An 18947-nucleotide genomic window follows, 5' to 3' on the forward strand; every position below is an offset into this window, starting at 1 on the left:
TTTACGACTTGATACGGTCGATAAAACTGCTATCCTTACTTCGTGTAGCTTTCTACCAATTTGCTATCGCAATTGATGCTTCGCCTTTCCGGTGAAACTGCTACTTTTCCATCCATTTTCAGTTTCCTTTAATTTATAATTTCTTTGATTCACTCAGTAAGTACAAGTAATTTCCCCTATGTTGTCCTTCGTGTCACTATTTGTTGGCTTCTTATGACATGATTATATATATATATATATATATATATATATATATATATATATATATATATAGTAGTAACTGGATTTTTCAATGGGCCAAGCGTATTTAAGAAAATCAGAAATATATATATATATATATATATATATATATATATATATATATATACAGTCATGACCATATAAAGCCAATATACAGTGAATCCAAGTAAAGCATCGGTAAAATTCATTGTGGCTGAAATTGAGATGGAGAAAACAAGAAAAGCTGTCGCCGAAGTGCAATTGGTAGTAATGCAAGCTTACGGAGGTAGTGGGTTCGGCTCCAACTGGCGGCACGTTATCTTTTCGTCCATTTTCATTTCCTTTTGTATTATGTTCTACACTTCAGAGTCAACCAAACTTAATTTCCCCGATGCTTTTCTTGGCTTCATTGTGGGTTGGCTTTATGTGGTCATGAATAACATAAAATAAAGCTCCTCGGTATCCCTTCTCCTCTCGTTTGTGTATATATATATATATATATATATATATATATATATATATATATATATATATATATACGTGTGTGCGTGTGTGTAAGAAAAAGATTGAAAGTCCCAGAGATCGCACGCTTTTATCTTGACGCGGAGGAAGCCAGCTGGTAGGCAATGCGTATATACGAGCGCATTGTGTAACTGCAGCTCAATCCAGCCTAGCAGATATAGTGCCTGTCGCTGCATCGCATTAATAGCTTGCCCTAAAGTCTGCTGAAATGTAAACCACCGTAAAACACCCTTCATTCTTTATTTTACAGTGAAGCTGTTAAAGGGAGTACCGCAACTGTTTTCGTGCAGCGGTGAAGGCTGGCGTGCGACGGCCGTGAATGGTCGATGTCAAATGTAAATGGAACGAAACGTGTATCGGAGCCCCGAATTTGCTTTGAAATGCTTTAATAAACGATTTCAATATGAAAGTTACCTTGTGCGTATCGCATTCAAATAAGCAACAACTTACATGGGCAGTTATATTGCCACGGGGATGAGAGTAGCAAAAAGGGATAGGAAAATTATATTTACAAGATATATAAAGAGAGACGGCTGCAGGCAAGATGGCAGAACAACAACACGAGCACTATATACAGAGATCATCGTGTTCACTTTCTTTTTGGTGCATTCTTCCATGCACGGCACAGCGCGTAACAATATTAACCAGCAATTTGCTGTTTGTTCTCGCATCGCCTTAAACCATGTCCACTTTGTGGAGGTCAGCTAGGAATTTGTATGGCTACGGGGGTAAGAGCTGATGACGTTGTGCAGTAACGCCGCTCTCGTGGGAGTCCCGAAGCGGTCGTATGACCAAGGGCGTCGGTGATGAATCGTCACAAGAACCGCCAACAAACAGACGCTTATAGTACTTCCGAAAAGTGGGAGAAGTCGCTTGCACAGCTTCGCTGATGTATCAGTTGCTCAGACTGGCACACATCTGCGAATAATTTTTTTTTGCTAGCACCGGCATCTAGAAGTCGCAGCGATTCCTATAAAGACTGCAGCATATTGCGTTTCCTAAAATAAATGGAACATGTTCACGATCTTCTATCGATAGTATTGCGCATTGGCACTTATGACTTTCGACTCTTATTTATTGATATAGTATGAATGAAATGTATTCCACTTAGTTTTCCCAATTTCATGACAACTTTTCACGACTCATGACAACTTCAGGGACAGCTTGCTGCAGGTGGACGCTAATATGGGCAGTGGTATCGGCTCCCACCGGCGGCAAGTTGTTTTTTCGTCCACCTAATTTCTCCTTTCTTTGTATTTATGCATTTCAGTTAAACGGTTATAATTAATGTCATGTATGCCTTCGCTGGTTTCATCGTCTCTTCTTTCATACGGTTGTAATTAACAAAAAATTGAGCCCCTCGAATCGCCTCATTCTCCTCCCTCGTATACTGTGAGTCGCATATTAGGTAAGATGTATTCCTGAGAGTCCGAAATATAATAGTATTTACTAGATGTGTCTCTATAGTTCGGCGTTCTTTGCATGATTGGGCGGAAGAGAGAGAGATCAAGAAACTGGTTGGGAAAGGGGGACCCTTGACTACTCGTGGGTGGGCCAGAGGTCCACGAGGGCTGTAAATATGAGGACATTAGGCTGGCCCTACTCTTCAACATAAACCTGATCATGAAAATAAAATCATAACGCCTTGTCTTATGCATGAGATACAATTATATTCAACAATAGTGTAGGTTCAGGGTTCCGAGTAAGCACATTTGGCCTTACTCTTGCTGCATTCAGGATTGAATGGTCCGCTGTTCGGTCCCACCTAACCGATATAATTTTTCTTGAAAAAGAAGAGCTTGTATGTGTGTGTGTGTGTGTGTGTGTGTGTGTGTGTGTGTGTGTGTGTGTGTGTGTGTGTGTGTGTGGTGCGGTGTGTGTGCACGAACACACACAAAATCTGGGTATGATAAGCGCGCAAATATTACGTCTTTTTTTTACCCGCCATGGTGGCTCAGTCAGCTAAGGCGTAGCGCTCCTGAGCACGAGATCGTGGGATCATATTCCGGACGCGGTTGCCGCATTTCGATGGAGGCGAAATGCAAAAACGCACGTGTGCTCACGTTGTAGTGCACGTTAAAGAACCCCAGGTTGTCAAAATTATACTGGAGCTCTCCACTACAGCGTGCCTCATAGTCAGAACTGGTTTTGGCACGTAAAACCCCATAAAGAAGAATACATGTCTTTTCTTTTTCTTTCTTCCGGATGTGACGTTACTCTTGACTTTGTTCTGCAGGGATTGTGCCTCCATGACCGAGAAGGCATCGGTGTCTATATTATAAACCACCCTGTTCTGAACGTACTGACTTATATGGAAGCCGATAGATGTCTGCGCCATCTATCGGGGGCCACCTGGCCTAGGCGATTTGTTTTTGAACGAGACAGTTTGCTACGTGCAACAAAAGACACTAGCGATATAACTTACACTTTTACAAAAGTCTCCTTCACCAACTGCGCGACGAAACTAGGGACGCCAATGTATTTTTTGGCGCATTTAAGGGTAGGGGGGGGGGGGGGGAGATTTTTCGGATCCTTGTGGAAGTCTTCAGATTTCTATACGAAGTGGATATGACATCATTCTTACCCAGACAAATTTCTGACATTGCAACATGCAGCCTAAGGTAAGTATTTAAAAATATAATTAAATGAGTATTGTTATTTACCTAAACAAACATTGCGGCTTGCCACCCAGTCAATGTTTGCTCGTCCAGTAATTCACTTGAAGAGGAGGCCCTGAACTGCCTGCTATAGGCGATATTTTAAATATCCGTTCGAGACAAAATTGAGAATCAGGTGAAACCGTCTTTAAGAGAGCTAAACGTTCGCTTTCGAAGAAAGTTCATGGAGCCATGCAGAGGACGCCCTGTTCCTGGGGCGTTCGGAAGGTTTACTTCAGAATAAGTAAGGCTGCAAGAAGAGGAGCCGGCATGAGGAAACGAGTGCATATGCTCTGTTGCCGCATTATAAGTTTCAATAAGTGTAGAACGCAGTTACTGTAGGGAAGCCGCACATAAAATAGCGGTTTAATAAGCGACTTACTGCTACGGAAGACAAATGTCTGGGTAAATAAAAGTTCTTAGCTTGACGTGGCGGGCACTGGTACAGACATTGAGATAGCGGATGCTCCTGTTGTGTTAATATACCTGATGATAATGATTCATTGGCATCCTCTTTGAAACGGGGCGGTGACAAATAGCCCCCTAGCCTGTTAGATTTAATCAGGTATAGTGTACATCTTTTTCAATATACCATTTTTGTATACATCTCCATTATCTTCTTTTTTCCCCTCAAAACTTCTCTATCTACCTTGCATCGCTACCTATGCCTGTAGTGGATGCGGTCGCATCAATTTATTCCCAGCTTTTTTCCACCAATACTCCAAACATCTCTTGCTTCGACTGCAGACCAGTTGATGTTTGCGTCCCCTTTAAATCCAAGCGCTTCTGGAAGGTGTGCGTTACCTCCGTGTCTCACTGGAGTAATGCCTTAGTGGATTCCGGATTTTGGCTGCAGCATACACATGTCTCTTCTTGTTGCGAATATTTGCTCCGGTTTTTTTTGTCCTTAGGCAACCAGCTCGAGCCTCAAATAGCAAGGCACTGCCTTCTGTGCTATCGTACAGATTTTCCCTTTTAATTTCTTTCTTCTCATTCTAGTAAATCACCATGGTGTTTTTCGTTTCCATTCTTTGCATCCCAGTTTCTGTTTCTCTCACTTTCTGATGACTCCTGCTTGTCTATTTACACTTTCAATTACCCTGTACTTGGTTGCCAACATTCTTGACCTATTCCTTCGCTTTTCTACGCTTTTCAGGTATAGCTACTTGTGCACTTTAGCCTGCATTTGTTTCATCCATGTTCCTGAGTCTTTCTTCAAAGCTAATTTTGCTCTGCGCTTCTCTGACTTCAAAAGAGGCCCAATTACCCATATGTCACCCTGCACTGCCTCATTTGTGGTTTAACCATGGGTTCCCAAAGCCAACCTTCCTACTTATCTTTGGTTAACTTCCAACCCGGACAAGATATCCGATTTGAAGCACAGAATTGCATTTGCGAACGCTAGCGCTTGGACCATTACTTCTTTCTAGATTCCACGCAAGACCTCATATTTATTATGGCCTCAAAGTGTCGCGGCGGAGAGGCTCGGGCCTGTCTGTCCCGACGTGGGAGCGGCCTGCTGCGCGCTAGCGCGCACCCTAAAGGACTCTAATAAAGTTCTTCATCCATCCATCCAAAGTGTTCTATGTTTCATTATAGCTGCATTCAGCTTCCCCTTTATTTTCAGATTATCTTGGTGGGTGATTGAGTCTTTACTTCGTTTATAAATAAGCCGAGGTATTTATATTGCTTGACTGTAGGTATGACTTGCTGTTTAATTGACAGCACACAATTTCTCGTTGTTATGTTGTTTGGGGGTCGTACGGTTATTGTACGACCCGGGTTACGATGCGACGGCACGGAGCCGCAAGTGAGATACCGCCATGAGTGTCGAACTAGCACTGGCTAGGCTTGGCTTGCCTAGCCTTTTTATTACACAAAGACATGGGTAGGGGGCGCTAGCAACTATACATAACACGCCCCTTTTTTGTTTTCAAGAAACTAATGTGAGAGGCACAAACACAATAATAACGTTCATTCCAGGTACCTGGCCGGCGGCTGTATGTGTCTCCCAGCACGCGTCACATAGGTCGAACTTTGTCGGACTTGAGCAGGTAGGTTGCGAGGTGTAGCATCACCAACACTTGCACTTGGCACAGGTTCGTTGGTTGGTCCATATTCATCCAGGGTGTAGTCTTCTGCTGAGTGGATGGCATCACTCATCCTTTGAACACGTGGCCTTAGGTGTACACGGTTACGTACATATTTTGCTCCATCTGTGGTTCGCACAGTGTAGCGCCTTGGTTGGGGACCAACTTGAGTGACAACTCCCTTTTGCCAGGTATTTCTGTGCCTCACCCAGACAGGCTGGTACTTTTCCAAAGTTGGAAGTGTACGAGTGCGGTTGTCTCCATGCTTGTGCTGCGCACTCTGTGTGCGTTTAAGAAGTTGCTGATGCGCAACAGTGGAGTAGTACGGTTTTAGGCTTATTGGTAATGTTGGTATAAAAGTTCTCAATCTCCTGCCCATTAACAGCTCTGCAGGGGAGCGTGCTCCAATGGTTGGGGTGGCACGGTAATTGAGAAGAACCAAAGACAAGTCCTTGCCATCGCTGCATGACTTGATCAGCATCGTCTTGACCGTCTGTATTGTTCTCTCCACTTGCCCATTGGACCTGGGATAAAAGGGTGATGATGGCTCATGAACAATGTCCCATTGATGCAGAAATGATTTGAATGCTTCAGAGTCAAATGGTGGCCCTTGATCTGAAATAAGGACATTGGGGATTCCAAAGCGTGCAAATATGTCTTTCAGGACCATAATAACCGACGATGCTGTCGTAGTTTCCATACGCTTCACTTCAACGTATTTTGAAAAGTAGTCAACTACAAGGATATACGTGCTGCCTTGACAGTGGAAGAAATCAACAGCCAATTTTTCCCATGGTCTTACTGGCAAGTCTCTGTCAAGTAAAGGTTGTTGGGGGTTTGACTTCTGGTTGGATTGGTATATGTCGCAGCTTGAGACTAGGTTGACGATGTCCATGTTGAGTGAAGGCCAATAAACACTCTGGCTTGCCAATCCCTTACAAGCCACAATGCCGCGATGAGCTTGGTGCAGTTTCGCTAGAACCTCAGCTTGGAGGGCTGTTGGAATGACAAGGGGTTGCCCACAGCATATAAAACCTTCTGTGATGTAGAGTTCACTCCTTATGTGAAAGTATGGTTTTGCTACAGGGTGGACATCACAAGGGCGATCTGGCCATCCATGTTGAATGAACTCACTTAGTTGCTGTAAGGTTGGATCTCGATCTGTTGCTTCTTGAATCTGCTTTAGTTTTGTAGGCGACGCTTGAACCAGAGTCGACACCATTAGTCCTGGGTCGCTGTCTGTAGTTTCTATCTTGGATTCAGGATATGGGCAGTTTGACAGTGCATCAGCCACAGACAGTAGTTTCCCTGGTACGTACACGAGTTTAGTGCTGTAACACTGAAGCCGGAGCATAAGCCTTTGAAGTCTAGGGGACATGTTGGTTAGATCCTTAGTCTGCAGTCCAACTAGAGGTTTGTGGTCTGTTTCCACAGTTATCGATCGGCCAAAAGTGTAGTAGTGGAAGCGCTCACATGCAAACACTACTGCTAAGAGTTCTTTTTCGATTTGAGCATAACGCTGCTGGGGCGCTGTGAGAGCTGCAGAAGCATATGCAATTGGTCTGCCTTCCTGTAACAGAACCGATCCCATGCCATACGAGCTGGCATCTGTTGAAATAGTGATGGGCTTAGACTGGTCGAAATAACGCAATACTGGTGCTGTTGACAGCTTCTGTTTGATGAGGTTGAAGGTCTCAGTATGGCAACTTGTCCAGTGCCACGCTACATCCGCCTTGAGTAGCTCACGCAATGGGGTGGTCGTTGCTGAAAAGTTGGGGATGAACTTTGTCAGATAGGTCACCATTCCTAAAAACCTTTGTAGCTGTGACTTGTCGGTTGACACAGCCATGGCTTCAATAGACTTGACTTTTTCGGGGTCTGGAGCTAGCCCCTCGGAGGAAAGCCGATGTCCCAGATATGTGATGGCTGAAAGTCCCAACTTTAATTTTGCTTTGTTGAACTTCAAGTTGTTCTTTCTTGCAATAGTCAGCACCGTTCGAAGATGGGCCATGTGTTCTACGGAAGTCCTTGAGGCGACCAGTATGTCGTCGAAATATGGCTTGACTATGACTTGGCCTTGAAACACTTCATCAATGGCCTGTTGGAACAGCTCGGGAGCTGTGGCAAGCCCAAAGGGTACTCTGAGAAAGCGGTATCTACCCCAGGGTGTTGTGAAAGTACACAGCCTTGAACTTGCCTCATCCAGGGTCAGTTGCCAGAATGCGCTCTTGGCATCAAGAATAGAGAACACTGTTGAGCCACTTAGGCTCGCAAAGAGCTCCTCAGGACATGGTATGGGGTAGTGGTGCCTCTTGAGGGCTGCATTTAGGTTGCGTGGATGTAGGCACAAACGAACAGTCCCGTCTTTCTTTGTTATCACCACAATTGGATGAACCCACTCACTATGTTCAGCCACTGGCACTATCACGCCATTCTCGTCCATTCGTTTGAGCTCCATTTTCACCTTGTCCTCAAGCGCGCATGGTATTCTGCGAGGCGCACAAACTGTTGGAATGGCACCTTCACGCAGGTGAATGCTGTACAGTCCTGGAAGTTGACCGATGCCTTCAAAGATGTCAGGAAATTCATCCAACACTTGCTGGTACTCTTGGGGCAGTCTGGTGGCTGAGTTTGTTACTGCATGAAGAGTCTTCACACGTGAGAGCAATCCCAAAGTTGTACATGCAGTGGCTCCCAGTATTGGTTTTAGTGGCTCCTTCACCAACAGAAATCTGAGTTGGCACACCCTGCTGTTTACTGCACAAGTAAGTTCACATTCGCTGTCTATCGGAAGCTGTTGCCCACTGTAGGTAGTGACTTTTGCTGTCGTTGGCTTTGTTGCTGGTCTGCACGGTCACTGTGTGAACATCTGTACAGGAATTACGTTGACATCTGACCCGGTGTCTAGCTTGAATGTCACTTCATGCCCATTCACACTGACAGTCTCGCTCCAGTCAGCTGTGTCGACAGTGACACTGCACGCAGTCAAACAGCCCAAGTATAATTCCTCCTGTGAGTCTTGCTGTAGATGCTCGTTTAGCAATCCAACTTGCGGTCTGTACGCTGCTGGCTGCCGACGTGGCTGTTTGCACAGATGTGCGAAATGGCCAAGTTTTCCGCAGTTGTCACAACTTTTGCCATAAGCTGGGCACTGTCGAGGGATATGCGAGGTTCCGCATCGAGAACACTTACGATTAGAATTTTCAAACGAGCGATGAGGCTGCTGAGGCTGCTGAGGCCTGTTGGCACTTATCGGGCGATCCGATCGCTTCATGGGTTTTTTATGCTCGTGAACGGCATTAACCTCTGGCTGTTGGTCGCTTGTTGCGATTTCCTGTACATGTCTCTTCGAGATTTCAGCTGCCTTGCATGCAGACACAATTCTTTCAAGCGTAACGTCGCGCTCTCGTAAGAGACGTTCACGGAGAGCTCCGTCACGAATGCCAACCACTATGCGGTCACCAATGAGTCTGTCGCACTTGTCGCCAAAGTCACATTTCTGCGCCTGTCGTCGAAGATCAGTTACAAAATCGTCAATTGACTGACCTGGCTTTTGCACCATAGAGTTGAACAGGGCCGCTGCCTGTATGACGTTCTTGTACGGGCAATACAGCTCGTCAAACTTGTCAAGAATGTACTTCACTGGGTCTGCGTCGTCGCTGTCGGCGGCAGGATCCGCAGGAAAAGTCTGTGCGATGCGACGAGCATACGGTCCCAGTACATGAAGCAACAATGCCTTCCGTGCTGACTTAGGCTTAGTGTCGTATTCACAAGCCAGTTCATATATCGTGTATGCTTCCCGCCATTCTTCCCATGCGGACGGTGGGTCGTCACCCGGCTCGAATTGCGGTGGTGGCTGGATAAACGCGCTGGCCATGCTTGCTGGTTGCGGGCGAAGAGTCAGTCAATCTTCTGACAACATGTTATGTTGTTTGGGGGTCGTACGGTTATTGTACGACCCGGGTTACGATGCGACGGCACGGAGCCGCAAGTGAGATACCGCCATGAGCGTCGAACTAGCAATGGCTAGGCTTGGCTTGCCTAGCCTTTTTATTACACAAAGACATGGGTAGGGGGCGCTAGCAACTATACATAACACTCGTCTCTTCATGAAAGATCATAATTCCCGATTTCTCTGTGCTAAAGTTGAGCCTAGATTATTCGCTTCGTTGCCACATACGTATATTCGCAAGTGCCTGTAAATCTCTTGCATTGTCCGCTACTATAGTACTATGTAGTCCGCTTACATCAGTCCAGGGACCGTCTGTTGCACCATTTGTCCATTCCGCATGTAATATAAATCAAACCCTAATTGGCTGTTTTCCGGTCGTCTTTCTATGCCCTTAACACAAAGCGTGAACAACAATGAATACAGGGGGAAAATTCCTTGTTTCAGTCCTTGGTGCATTTCCACCACTTCATTATATACAATTTGTACGCGGTTGTCTCTATATATATATCCCTCAGCAGCTCCACGACATAGTCAATTATACATTCGGGCTTGAGAATATCCGATAATTAACAATTCTCTGTCTACGTTGTCGTAGGCTCTTTTAATAACTAGAAATGCTATCCGTAAACGTCTATTCAGAGCTACTGCAATCTCTATGCACTGAGTTAGTACAAACATATCATCCTTTAAGCGTCTGCCTGGTCTGAACCCATTCTGTAGTTTCCCCAGTACATTTTTTTTTTACAGCGAAGCTGTCTATGTTTAGAATTCCGGGATTTCTTCGTGGCGTAACGTCGACAGAAAACAATGGTGGGCCGATCCCGGCGGCAGTGCAGGGCAGAGCAATGGCTCATACCCCCGTAATGCAGGTGCTACAAGCACTCGGCAAAGTGAAGCGAACAGTTCATACAGTCTTTGGAATCACGCATACAGCATACAGAAGAGCATGTGTTTCAATAAAGAACAAGGTCGAAACAAGCATCCGAACCACATAATTGACAATAAGGCGCTCTGATAACGATGCGAAGCACGTCGCTCTCCCCGCGTGCATTCCCCGGTAAAGATTACTGTTGCGCAAGCTGCCGTGGCGACAGCAGCTTGCGACATGGGGAGTGACGTCCCTAGCCTTTCGTATACAGGGTGTTTCAGCGAACACTTTCAAAAATTCTTAAAGTTTACCTGTGGCAGATAGCCCAATTCTAGTTAATGAGCCGGTCTACTCGAAGCGGCCGACATTACTTTCGCAAAAAATTGAAATGCATATTCGACTAATTAATAAAAATTCACTAATTAAGTTTTTAACTAATTACCTGATGGCCCATATTGTAATCTACAAATTGTAGCCGTGGAGTTTGCAAGACGGATCCACCTGGAACTAATTCTCGGGATGACACCAGTTGCGGGATATTAATTCCCGAACTTTGCAGAGAAATGCATCGGCGTTCCAGTTAATTTTGTGCTTCAATGCATAAAGCAACATTTTGTTAAGAAACGAACTGGAACGCCAATGCATTTCTTCGCAAAGTTCGGGAAATAATATCTCGAAAGCGGTGTCATCCCGGGAATTCTTATCCAAGTGGATCCGCCTTGCGAACTCCACGGCTACAATTTGTAGATTACAATATGGGCCATCAGGTAATTAGTTAAAAACTTCATTAGTGAATTTTTATTGATTAGTCGATTATGCATTTCAATTTTTGGCGCAAGTAATGTCCGCCGCTTCGAGTAGACCAGCGCATTAACTAGAATTGGGCTATCTGCCACAGGCAACCTTAAATAAATTTTGAAAGTGTTCGCTGAAACATCCTGTATATAAGATAACCAGCCTAGCAACTGATTTCAATGTTGTTGCAGCCCCGATATGGGCGGCGGCGTGCTGTCAAAATTACCATTACTCCCATGACCCCCATTACTCTGAAATAGCAATACTACCATTACTCTAAAGTCATAAAGCATTGCACACCCCCCTCAGCAGTTGTAGTAGTGGTTTTCAACAGTTTCGGCTGGACATCCACATTCGCATGGCCGGGATGGCTAGTCTTTTTTCCACCAACTTCGACAGTTCTGATTTTATGGCTTGCATTTCCATTCTATATCGATCATATAATATCACCGACGTTACTGTAACTGGCCTGTACGAGCTCGTCTTGTGCTTATCACCTTTGCCTGTGTAGATGAGGTTCATCTTGCTTTCTGGCCATCCAACTGGAATTTTGTTCGTTCTAATCACTTGCTCTATGGCATTAGTCAGCAGTGCCTTGCTTTTCGGAACCAGGTTTTTGATTAACTGTATTGTGATTTCATCGTGTCTGCGGCCGTGTTATTAGGGACATTTTCTTCTGCCTTCTTCCAGCAAAATCGTCTATGTTCACTTATAATCTCTAGGCGTATCTGTTGCTGTTGGATCTGTTTGAGTCTGTACTACGCTTTCTTTTGTGCCGAAGTTCTCCCTAATAACATCCCTGATGTACCGCAGTGTATCGTCTCCTTCGAATATGTTACCGTTTTCATCATAGCCGTTTGCAAATTTTTAGTTGGAGCTGCGAGTGCTCTTACATGGTTCCAGAATCTGTTCGGTGCGCCTTTGTTTCTTTTGTGAATGTTATGCACCCGGCCTTCACTTGTGCATTTAATTTTCTCTTGCACGAGCTCATTCGCAACCCTTTTCTATTCTCAGTATTTGTTCCATCTAACGAGCACCTCTTCTTCGTGTAATCCCAACTTTCTGGCTTCTCAATGATCCCTCGACGCCTGCTTACGCTCTTTTATAGCTTGCTTTATTTCCTTGTTACACCACTTACATCTTCCCATTCCATATATTCCCAGACTGTAGTAGGAAACGCCTCCATTTTATTCTGTATGTTCTTTGCGATCTCCGTTATTTGCTTTTCATTCATTTTTAAAAATTCTGATGTTATTGGTTCAAGGTTTAGCTTAGTACCTTTCCCAAATTTTAAGATTGGACGTTTATGATCGCTACCCAGGCAATTTTTTTCCGTGCTCATCTATTTTCATCTGGTCTAGTCATTCGTAGACCGTTTATGAAACTAAGGCTTAGTTGATACATGACTGTCTGTTTCCGCATTGCCATGGTACCTGCCCATGATACTTTTACTGCCTGTTAACTACTATAAAGTTCTGTTCATCGCATAGATCCAGTACTAGAGAACCATTGTAATCTTTATATCCGTCTAAATCCTCCATATACGTATTCATATCTCCTACTCTAACCACCTGGCCCGTTTTTTCGCACTGATTAATATTGATTCTTATGCAATCAATCAATTCTTTATTTTTATATCTGCTATCACTACCTGTCCAGAGGTAAGCTACCCCAAGCGATGTCTTCTGCCTTTCTTTGTGCCGCTAATCCATAAACCTTTTTACATGTCTCTTTTACTTTTTGCCACTTCATACCTCGGCTAATTAGCATGCCTACGCCTCCGCCTTTTCATGACCAAGTCATTCTGTTGCACCCCTCCCACACAAAATTGTCAATAACAAGTGGCTGCGCCAAATCTCGTAGATGCGTTTCGTTCAAGGCGTACACGCTAACAGCGTCGTCATTCAGCTGCGTTTTAATTTCCAGCCGTTTTTCCTGCTGGCGACCACCCTGCATGTTTAAGTATATAAAAAATTTTACCGTCTCTATACTCATCCTTTGTGCGTCTTTTCTTAACTCTTTGTGGTGTAATTGTGCTCTTTGCTGGTGTGTCGCTATATTTAACACTTATACCGGTCGTATGAATCTCTTCCCTGCTCTTTTTTCTAGCAATACTCTAAACGTCTCTTGCTTATCTCGACTCCTGACCGGTGATGCTTCCGTCCACTTTCAATCCAAGCGCTTCTGGAAGATGTACGTTCCCTCGGGGTCTCGCTTCGTGAATCCGCTCACATTCCATTAGGATGTACTGAGTGTTTTCCGAATGTTTGCTGCAGCATACACATGCCTCATCTAGTTCCGAATATTTGCTCCGGTATGTTTTTGTCCTTAGGCAACCGGCTCGAGCCCCAAATAGCAAGGCGCTGCCCTTTGTGTAATCGTACAGATTTTCCCTTCTATTTCTTTCTTTCATTCTTGTAAATCTCCACGGTCCTTTTTGTTTCCATTCTTTGAATCCAGTTTTTATTTTTTTAATGTATACAATACTGCAGACCTTGCACAGGTCCAAGCAGGGTGTGTACATAAGCATTTGAATAAACACAAGAAAAAGAAAAAGAGCACATGTCAATCAATAGTAGGTACAATTGGGGACGGCATCAAGTTCTAGTCAATAATAGTTCGTGGAAAAAATGAATATTTGAACACCTTAGTTTGTGCAAAATATGGGTTTAAAATGTGGGGTAGGTGGTGCCGGGTGTGTCTAGTTGTTAAAGATTTAATATGTATTGATGGCTCAATAATTACTTTATTGCTAATAAGTGCCGAAAGAAAGTTAAGGCGCAATTTTTTTCGTCGTAAAGCTAGTAACTGTATATCATTTGTTAGCATAAGTTCCGTGGGAGAATCAAACTGCGTGGAAAAAATAAATCAAACTGCTTTTCTCTGTATTCTTTCGAGCTTGTTAATGTTAACTTCAGTATAGGGATCCCAGACGACACATGCATACTCAAGTATGGGCCGAATAAAGGATATGTAGCACAAAAGTTTTACACTAGTCGGGGCGTCTCTTAATTTGTGTCGGAGTAGACATAGTTTACGAAAGGCTGATGGACATACGTTGTCAATATGAATGTTCCATGACAAATTGTTAGTAATGGTAACTCCCAAGTATTTGTAGTTAGTAACCTCTTGTAAGGCTGACGAACCTAGTTTATAAGTGTGTTTTAATGGGTTCTTTCTGCGTGTAATTCGTAAGATGACACTTTTTTCCGTATTCAGGAGCATTCCCCACATGTTGCACCAACCTGAAATGTTCTTTAAGTTGTTGTTAAGTTCAAGTTGATCGTTATGGGAAGCTATATCTCTGTACAAAACACAATCGTCAGCAAATAGTCTGATGTCAATGCTGGAGTCAACTGCATTTACAAGATCATTAATGTACAAAAGGAAAAGTAACGGTCCGAGTACACTACCTTGCGGTATTCCCGATGTCACCGGTAGACAGTCCGACTGTTGCAAATCGATCACAACATACTGTTTACGATTTCTCAAGTAATTGGTAATCCAGTGTATAAAGATAGGTGGAAGCATTGTATTTCTTAATTTTGTTACGAGTAAATCAAGAGGTACACGGTCGAATGCTTTGCTAAAATCTAGAAGAATCATTTCTACTTGTCCGTTAGTGTCAAGAGCAGAGGCTAGTGAGTGAATCACCGTAATTAGCTGGCTTACTGTTGAGCATCCTTTTCTGAAACCATGTTCGTGAGGTGTTAAAGTTGAGTTTTTCTCGAGAAATTGATTAATTTGTTTAGCGATAATATGTTAAATTAATTTACAACAGGACGACATTATGTAAATAGGACGATAATTTTGTACCAGAAGAAGGCCTCCTTTCTTAAATACAGGAACGATTCAGGCTGTCTTCCAGTCATCGGGTAATTTGCCAGTTGCCAGGGACGTACTGAATAATATAACAAGAAATTTCGCGACAGTTTCAGTATATCGCTTGAGAAAAGTGTTAGGAATATTATCACAACCAGAAGACTTTTTGACATTCAGATTTAACAAAAGCGATAATACACCTGGATACGAAATAAATGATACGTCATATGTTGAAGCAGAAGTCATGAATTGGCACATGATAGTTTGTGAGAACACACTATGAAAATATGTGTTAAAATGTTGCGGAATTTTTCTTGAGTCTGAAATCATCTGATCATGAAATTTAAGCTGTGTGACAGGTTTCTTTTGCTCACTTATGAAAGTCCAGAACTTTGTTGCGTCTTGTTTTAAGAAGTTTGGCAATAATGTTTGAAAATAATTATCTTTAGATGCTCGTAGAGCATGCGCTACCTGCTCGCGCAGTGCAATCACTAAAGGTGACTGGGCATTTCGCCTTTTTAATCGCTTAAGCTTGCGTTTCAGTTGAATGAGGTTACGCGTCATCCAGGGCGTCTGCTTATGAATTCTTTTTCGTTTATTCGGCACAAATGAATCTAAACAACGAAGGCACATATCTCTAAATTGACACCAAAGAACATCGACATCACTGTCATTGAAATCAAACAGGCAACTATCCATGTATTCTAAAATGCTTGCGTCATCAGCACGTGAATAATCCTTAAATACGGAGAATGATTTCGTTCGCTTACTTTGCGAGTTAAGCGACAAGAAACCATTAACAAGATGATGGTCGGAAAGTCCCTGCTCTACAGAGACAGTAAAATTAGAAAAATTTCTTGGAAGAAACATTAAGTCTAAAGCCGATTGACATGCTCCCTGTTCTCGGGTTGGCTCACGAACAACTTGCATTAGGTTGTGGGCTAGCATGGTGTTAGAAACAACGTTAACGTGTCTGTTATAACTTTCAAGGGCCTGTAGTCCGTCCCAGTCAACACCGGGTAGGTTAAGATCACCAATGATTAAGATTTTAGATTTCAAATATTGCGACATATCATCTTCTAATTTTATGAAATAATCCGGAGCTAGATCAGGGGTCTATATAACGCGTACAAGATAAATTGATGACCCCAGCATGAGAGCTTGATACATAAGCCCTCAATATCAGTAATATCGCCCAATAAGGAAGATTCAACGTTGTTTTTAATAAGTACAGCAACACCTCTTCCTCTTGAAGCTCTATCTTTACGATATACTTTGTACTCAACAGGGAAAATGTCTTCATCTATCTTATCGCGGAGCCATGTCTCGGTAATGACTGTGACATGTGGATCATGTTGAACTAAAGCAATTTCTAACGAATCAATTTTATTGCGTATGCTACGTGTGTTTATGTTGATCATGCGCAGTTGCCTATTTGATATGGAGCATCCCTGTCATGCTTGACACTGGTTACGTTGATTTCCTGTTTGCGACCTTGTTTTGCTGTTTTCACACGTTTACCGCTAGTCTCGTCCCACAGGAAGATTTCACCATACACTTTAAGCCTATCATGGAGCAAAGTTACCTTTTTGCCCTGAGCTTTTCCATCCTTAGCACTTTCCCAGAGTAGCTTTCGTTTTTTTTAACGTCGCTTGCGAATATTCATTCTGAATAAATATAGAAGATCCTTTCAGTTTCCTCACGTTATTGAATATTTCCTTTTTTCATTGAAATCTTGCAGATAAACAATTACAGGTCGTTTACCGCGCTGCCTACCGAGTCTATGAATGCGTCCTATCGACTCGCAGCTCACGCTCAGTGTATCTTTAAAAATGCCAGAAACAACTTTTTCCTTCAGATCATCTTCTGTTTCCTCAGGACTTTCACGCAATCCGTGTATAATTAGGTTTGACCTTCTATTTTTGTCTTCTAGGTCAGTGAGTTTCGTTGCTTGAAACTTTACGACATGTTTAAATGTCTTAAGAGCGGTCTGAACCTGCTCATCTTGACTAGCAGGCGATGAAGTTAACGTACTCTTAATGTCAACCGTATTCTGAAGGTCATTAATCAGTTTTACGTTGTTAGTGACCAAAGCTTTAATTTCTGCTAATTCTTTAGTGATGGCCCTTTGGCCTTCCAGCAATTCCTCGAACATCCCCTTTTGCGTAAGGCCTGGATTCTCTTCTACGTCACCACAAATTAGCAGTTTACAGACAAGAAAACAGTTGTACATGATACCAAGGTACTGTTGGGGTAAAAAAAATCGTAACATTTCTTTTTAATCGAAACAAAGACAGTTCACTGTCTCTGTTTCTTTCACTTTCTTTCTGGTGACTCCTGGTTGTCTTTACGCTTTCAATTACCCTGTGCTTGGTTGCCAACTTTCAGATACAGATACTTGTGCACTTTCATCATCATCATCATCATCATCATCATCATAATCATCATCATCATCATCATCATCATAATCATCATCATCATCAGCAGCAGCAGCAGCAGCCTATATTTATGTTCACTGCAGGACGAAGGCCTCTCCCTGCGATCTACAATTACCCCTGTCTTGTGCTAGCCGATTCCAACTTGCGGCTGCGAATTTCCTACCTTCATCGCCCCACAAAGTTTTCTGCCGTCCTCGACTGCGTTTCCCTTCTCTTGGTACCAATTCTGTAACTATAATAGTCTACCGGTTATCCATCCTACCCATTACATGGCCTGCCCATCTACATTTTCTTCTCGTAATATCAATTAGAACATCGGCTATCCCCGTTTGTTCTCTGATCCACACCGCCGTCTACCTTTCCCTTAATGTTAGGCCTACCATTTTTCGTTCCATCGCTCTTTGTGTGGTCCTCAACTTGTTCTCGAGCTTCTTTGTTAACCTCCAAGTTTCTGCCCCATATGTTAGCACCGGTAGAATACAATGATTGTACACTTTTCTTTTCAACGACAGTGGTAAGCTCCCAGTCAGGATTTGGCAATGTCTGCCATATGCACTCCAACCCAATTTTATTCTTCTGTAGATTTCCTTCTCATGATCAGGGTCCGCTGTGAGTAATTGACCTAGATAATGTGCTCTTTTACAGACTCTAGAGGCTGACTGGCGATCCTGAATTTTTGTTCCCTTGCCAGGCTATTGAACATTACCTTTGTCTTCTCCATATTAATCTTCAATCCCACTCTTACAATTTCTTGGTTAAGGACCGCAATCATTTGTTGTAACTCATCCCCATTGTTGCTGAATAGGACAATGTCAACTGCAATCCGAAGGTTGCTGAGGTATTCGCCCTTGATCCTCACTCCTAAGCCTTCCTAGTCTAAGAGCTTGAATACTTCTTCTAAGCATGCATGCAGTGAATAGCATTGGAGAGATTGTGTCCCCTTGCCTGACCCTTGCCTTGATAGGTGACTTTCTACTTTTCTTGTCGAGAACCAAGGTAGCTGTGGATTCTTTGTAGATATTTCCCAAGATATTCCCGTATGCCTCCTGTACTCCTTGATTACGCAATGCCTCTAAGACTGCGGGTATTTATACTGAATCAAATCTCTACTTTTCATGATCTATGAAAGCCATACGGACAGGTTTGTTGTACTTTGCACATTTCTCAATTACCTGATTGATGTCATGGTGATTGATGAACCAGCCTGTTCTCTTGGTTGATTGAAGTCATGTTTTGCACCAATTCTATTGCAAATTATCTTGGTGAATATTTTATATAGTACTGAAAGCAAGCTAATGGGCCTATAATTTTTCACTTCTCTAACGTCTTCCTTCTCATGAATTAGTATATAGTTGGCATTCATCCAGTTCTCTGGTACACTTGACGTCATGAGGCATTGCGTATAAAGGGATGCAAGCTTTTCAAGCATGGTATCTCCTCCATCTTTGATTAAATCGACTGTCATTCCATCTTTTCCAGCCACTTTTCTCCGGGTCATATCTTGCAAACTCCTTCTAACTTATCGCTAGTTATAGAAGAAACCTCTGTATCCTGCTCATCACTACTTTGAATGAGAGTAGCTTG

The sequence above is a fragment of the Dermacentor silvarum genome, chromosome 1, assembly GCF_013339745.2.
Source record: "Dermacentor silvarum isolate Dsil-2018 chromosome 1, BIME_Dsil_1.4, whole genome shotgun sequence".
NCBI lineage: Eukaryota > Metazoa > Arthropoda > Arachnida > Ixodida > Ixodidae > Dermacentor > Dermacentor silvarum.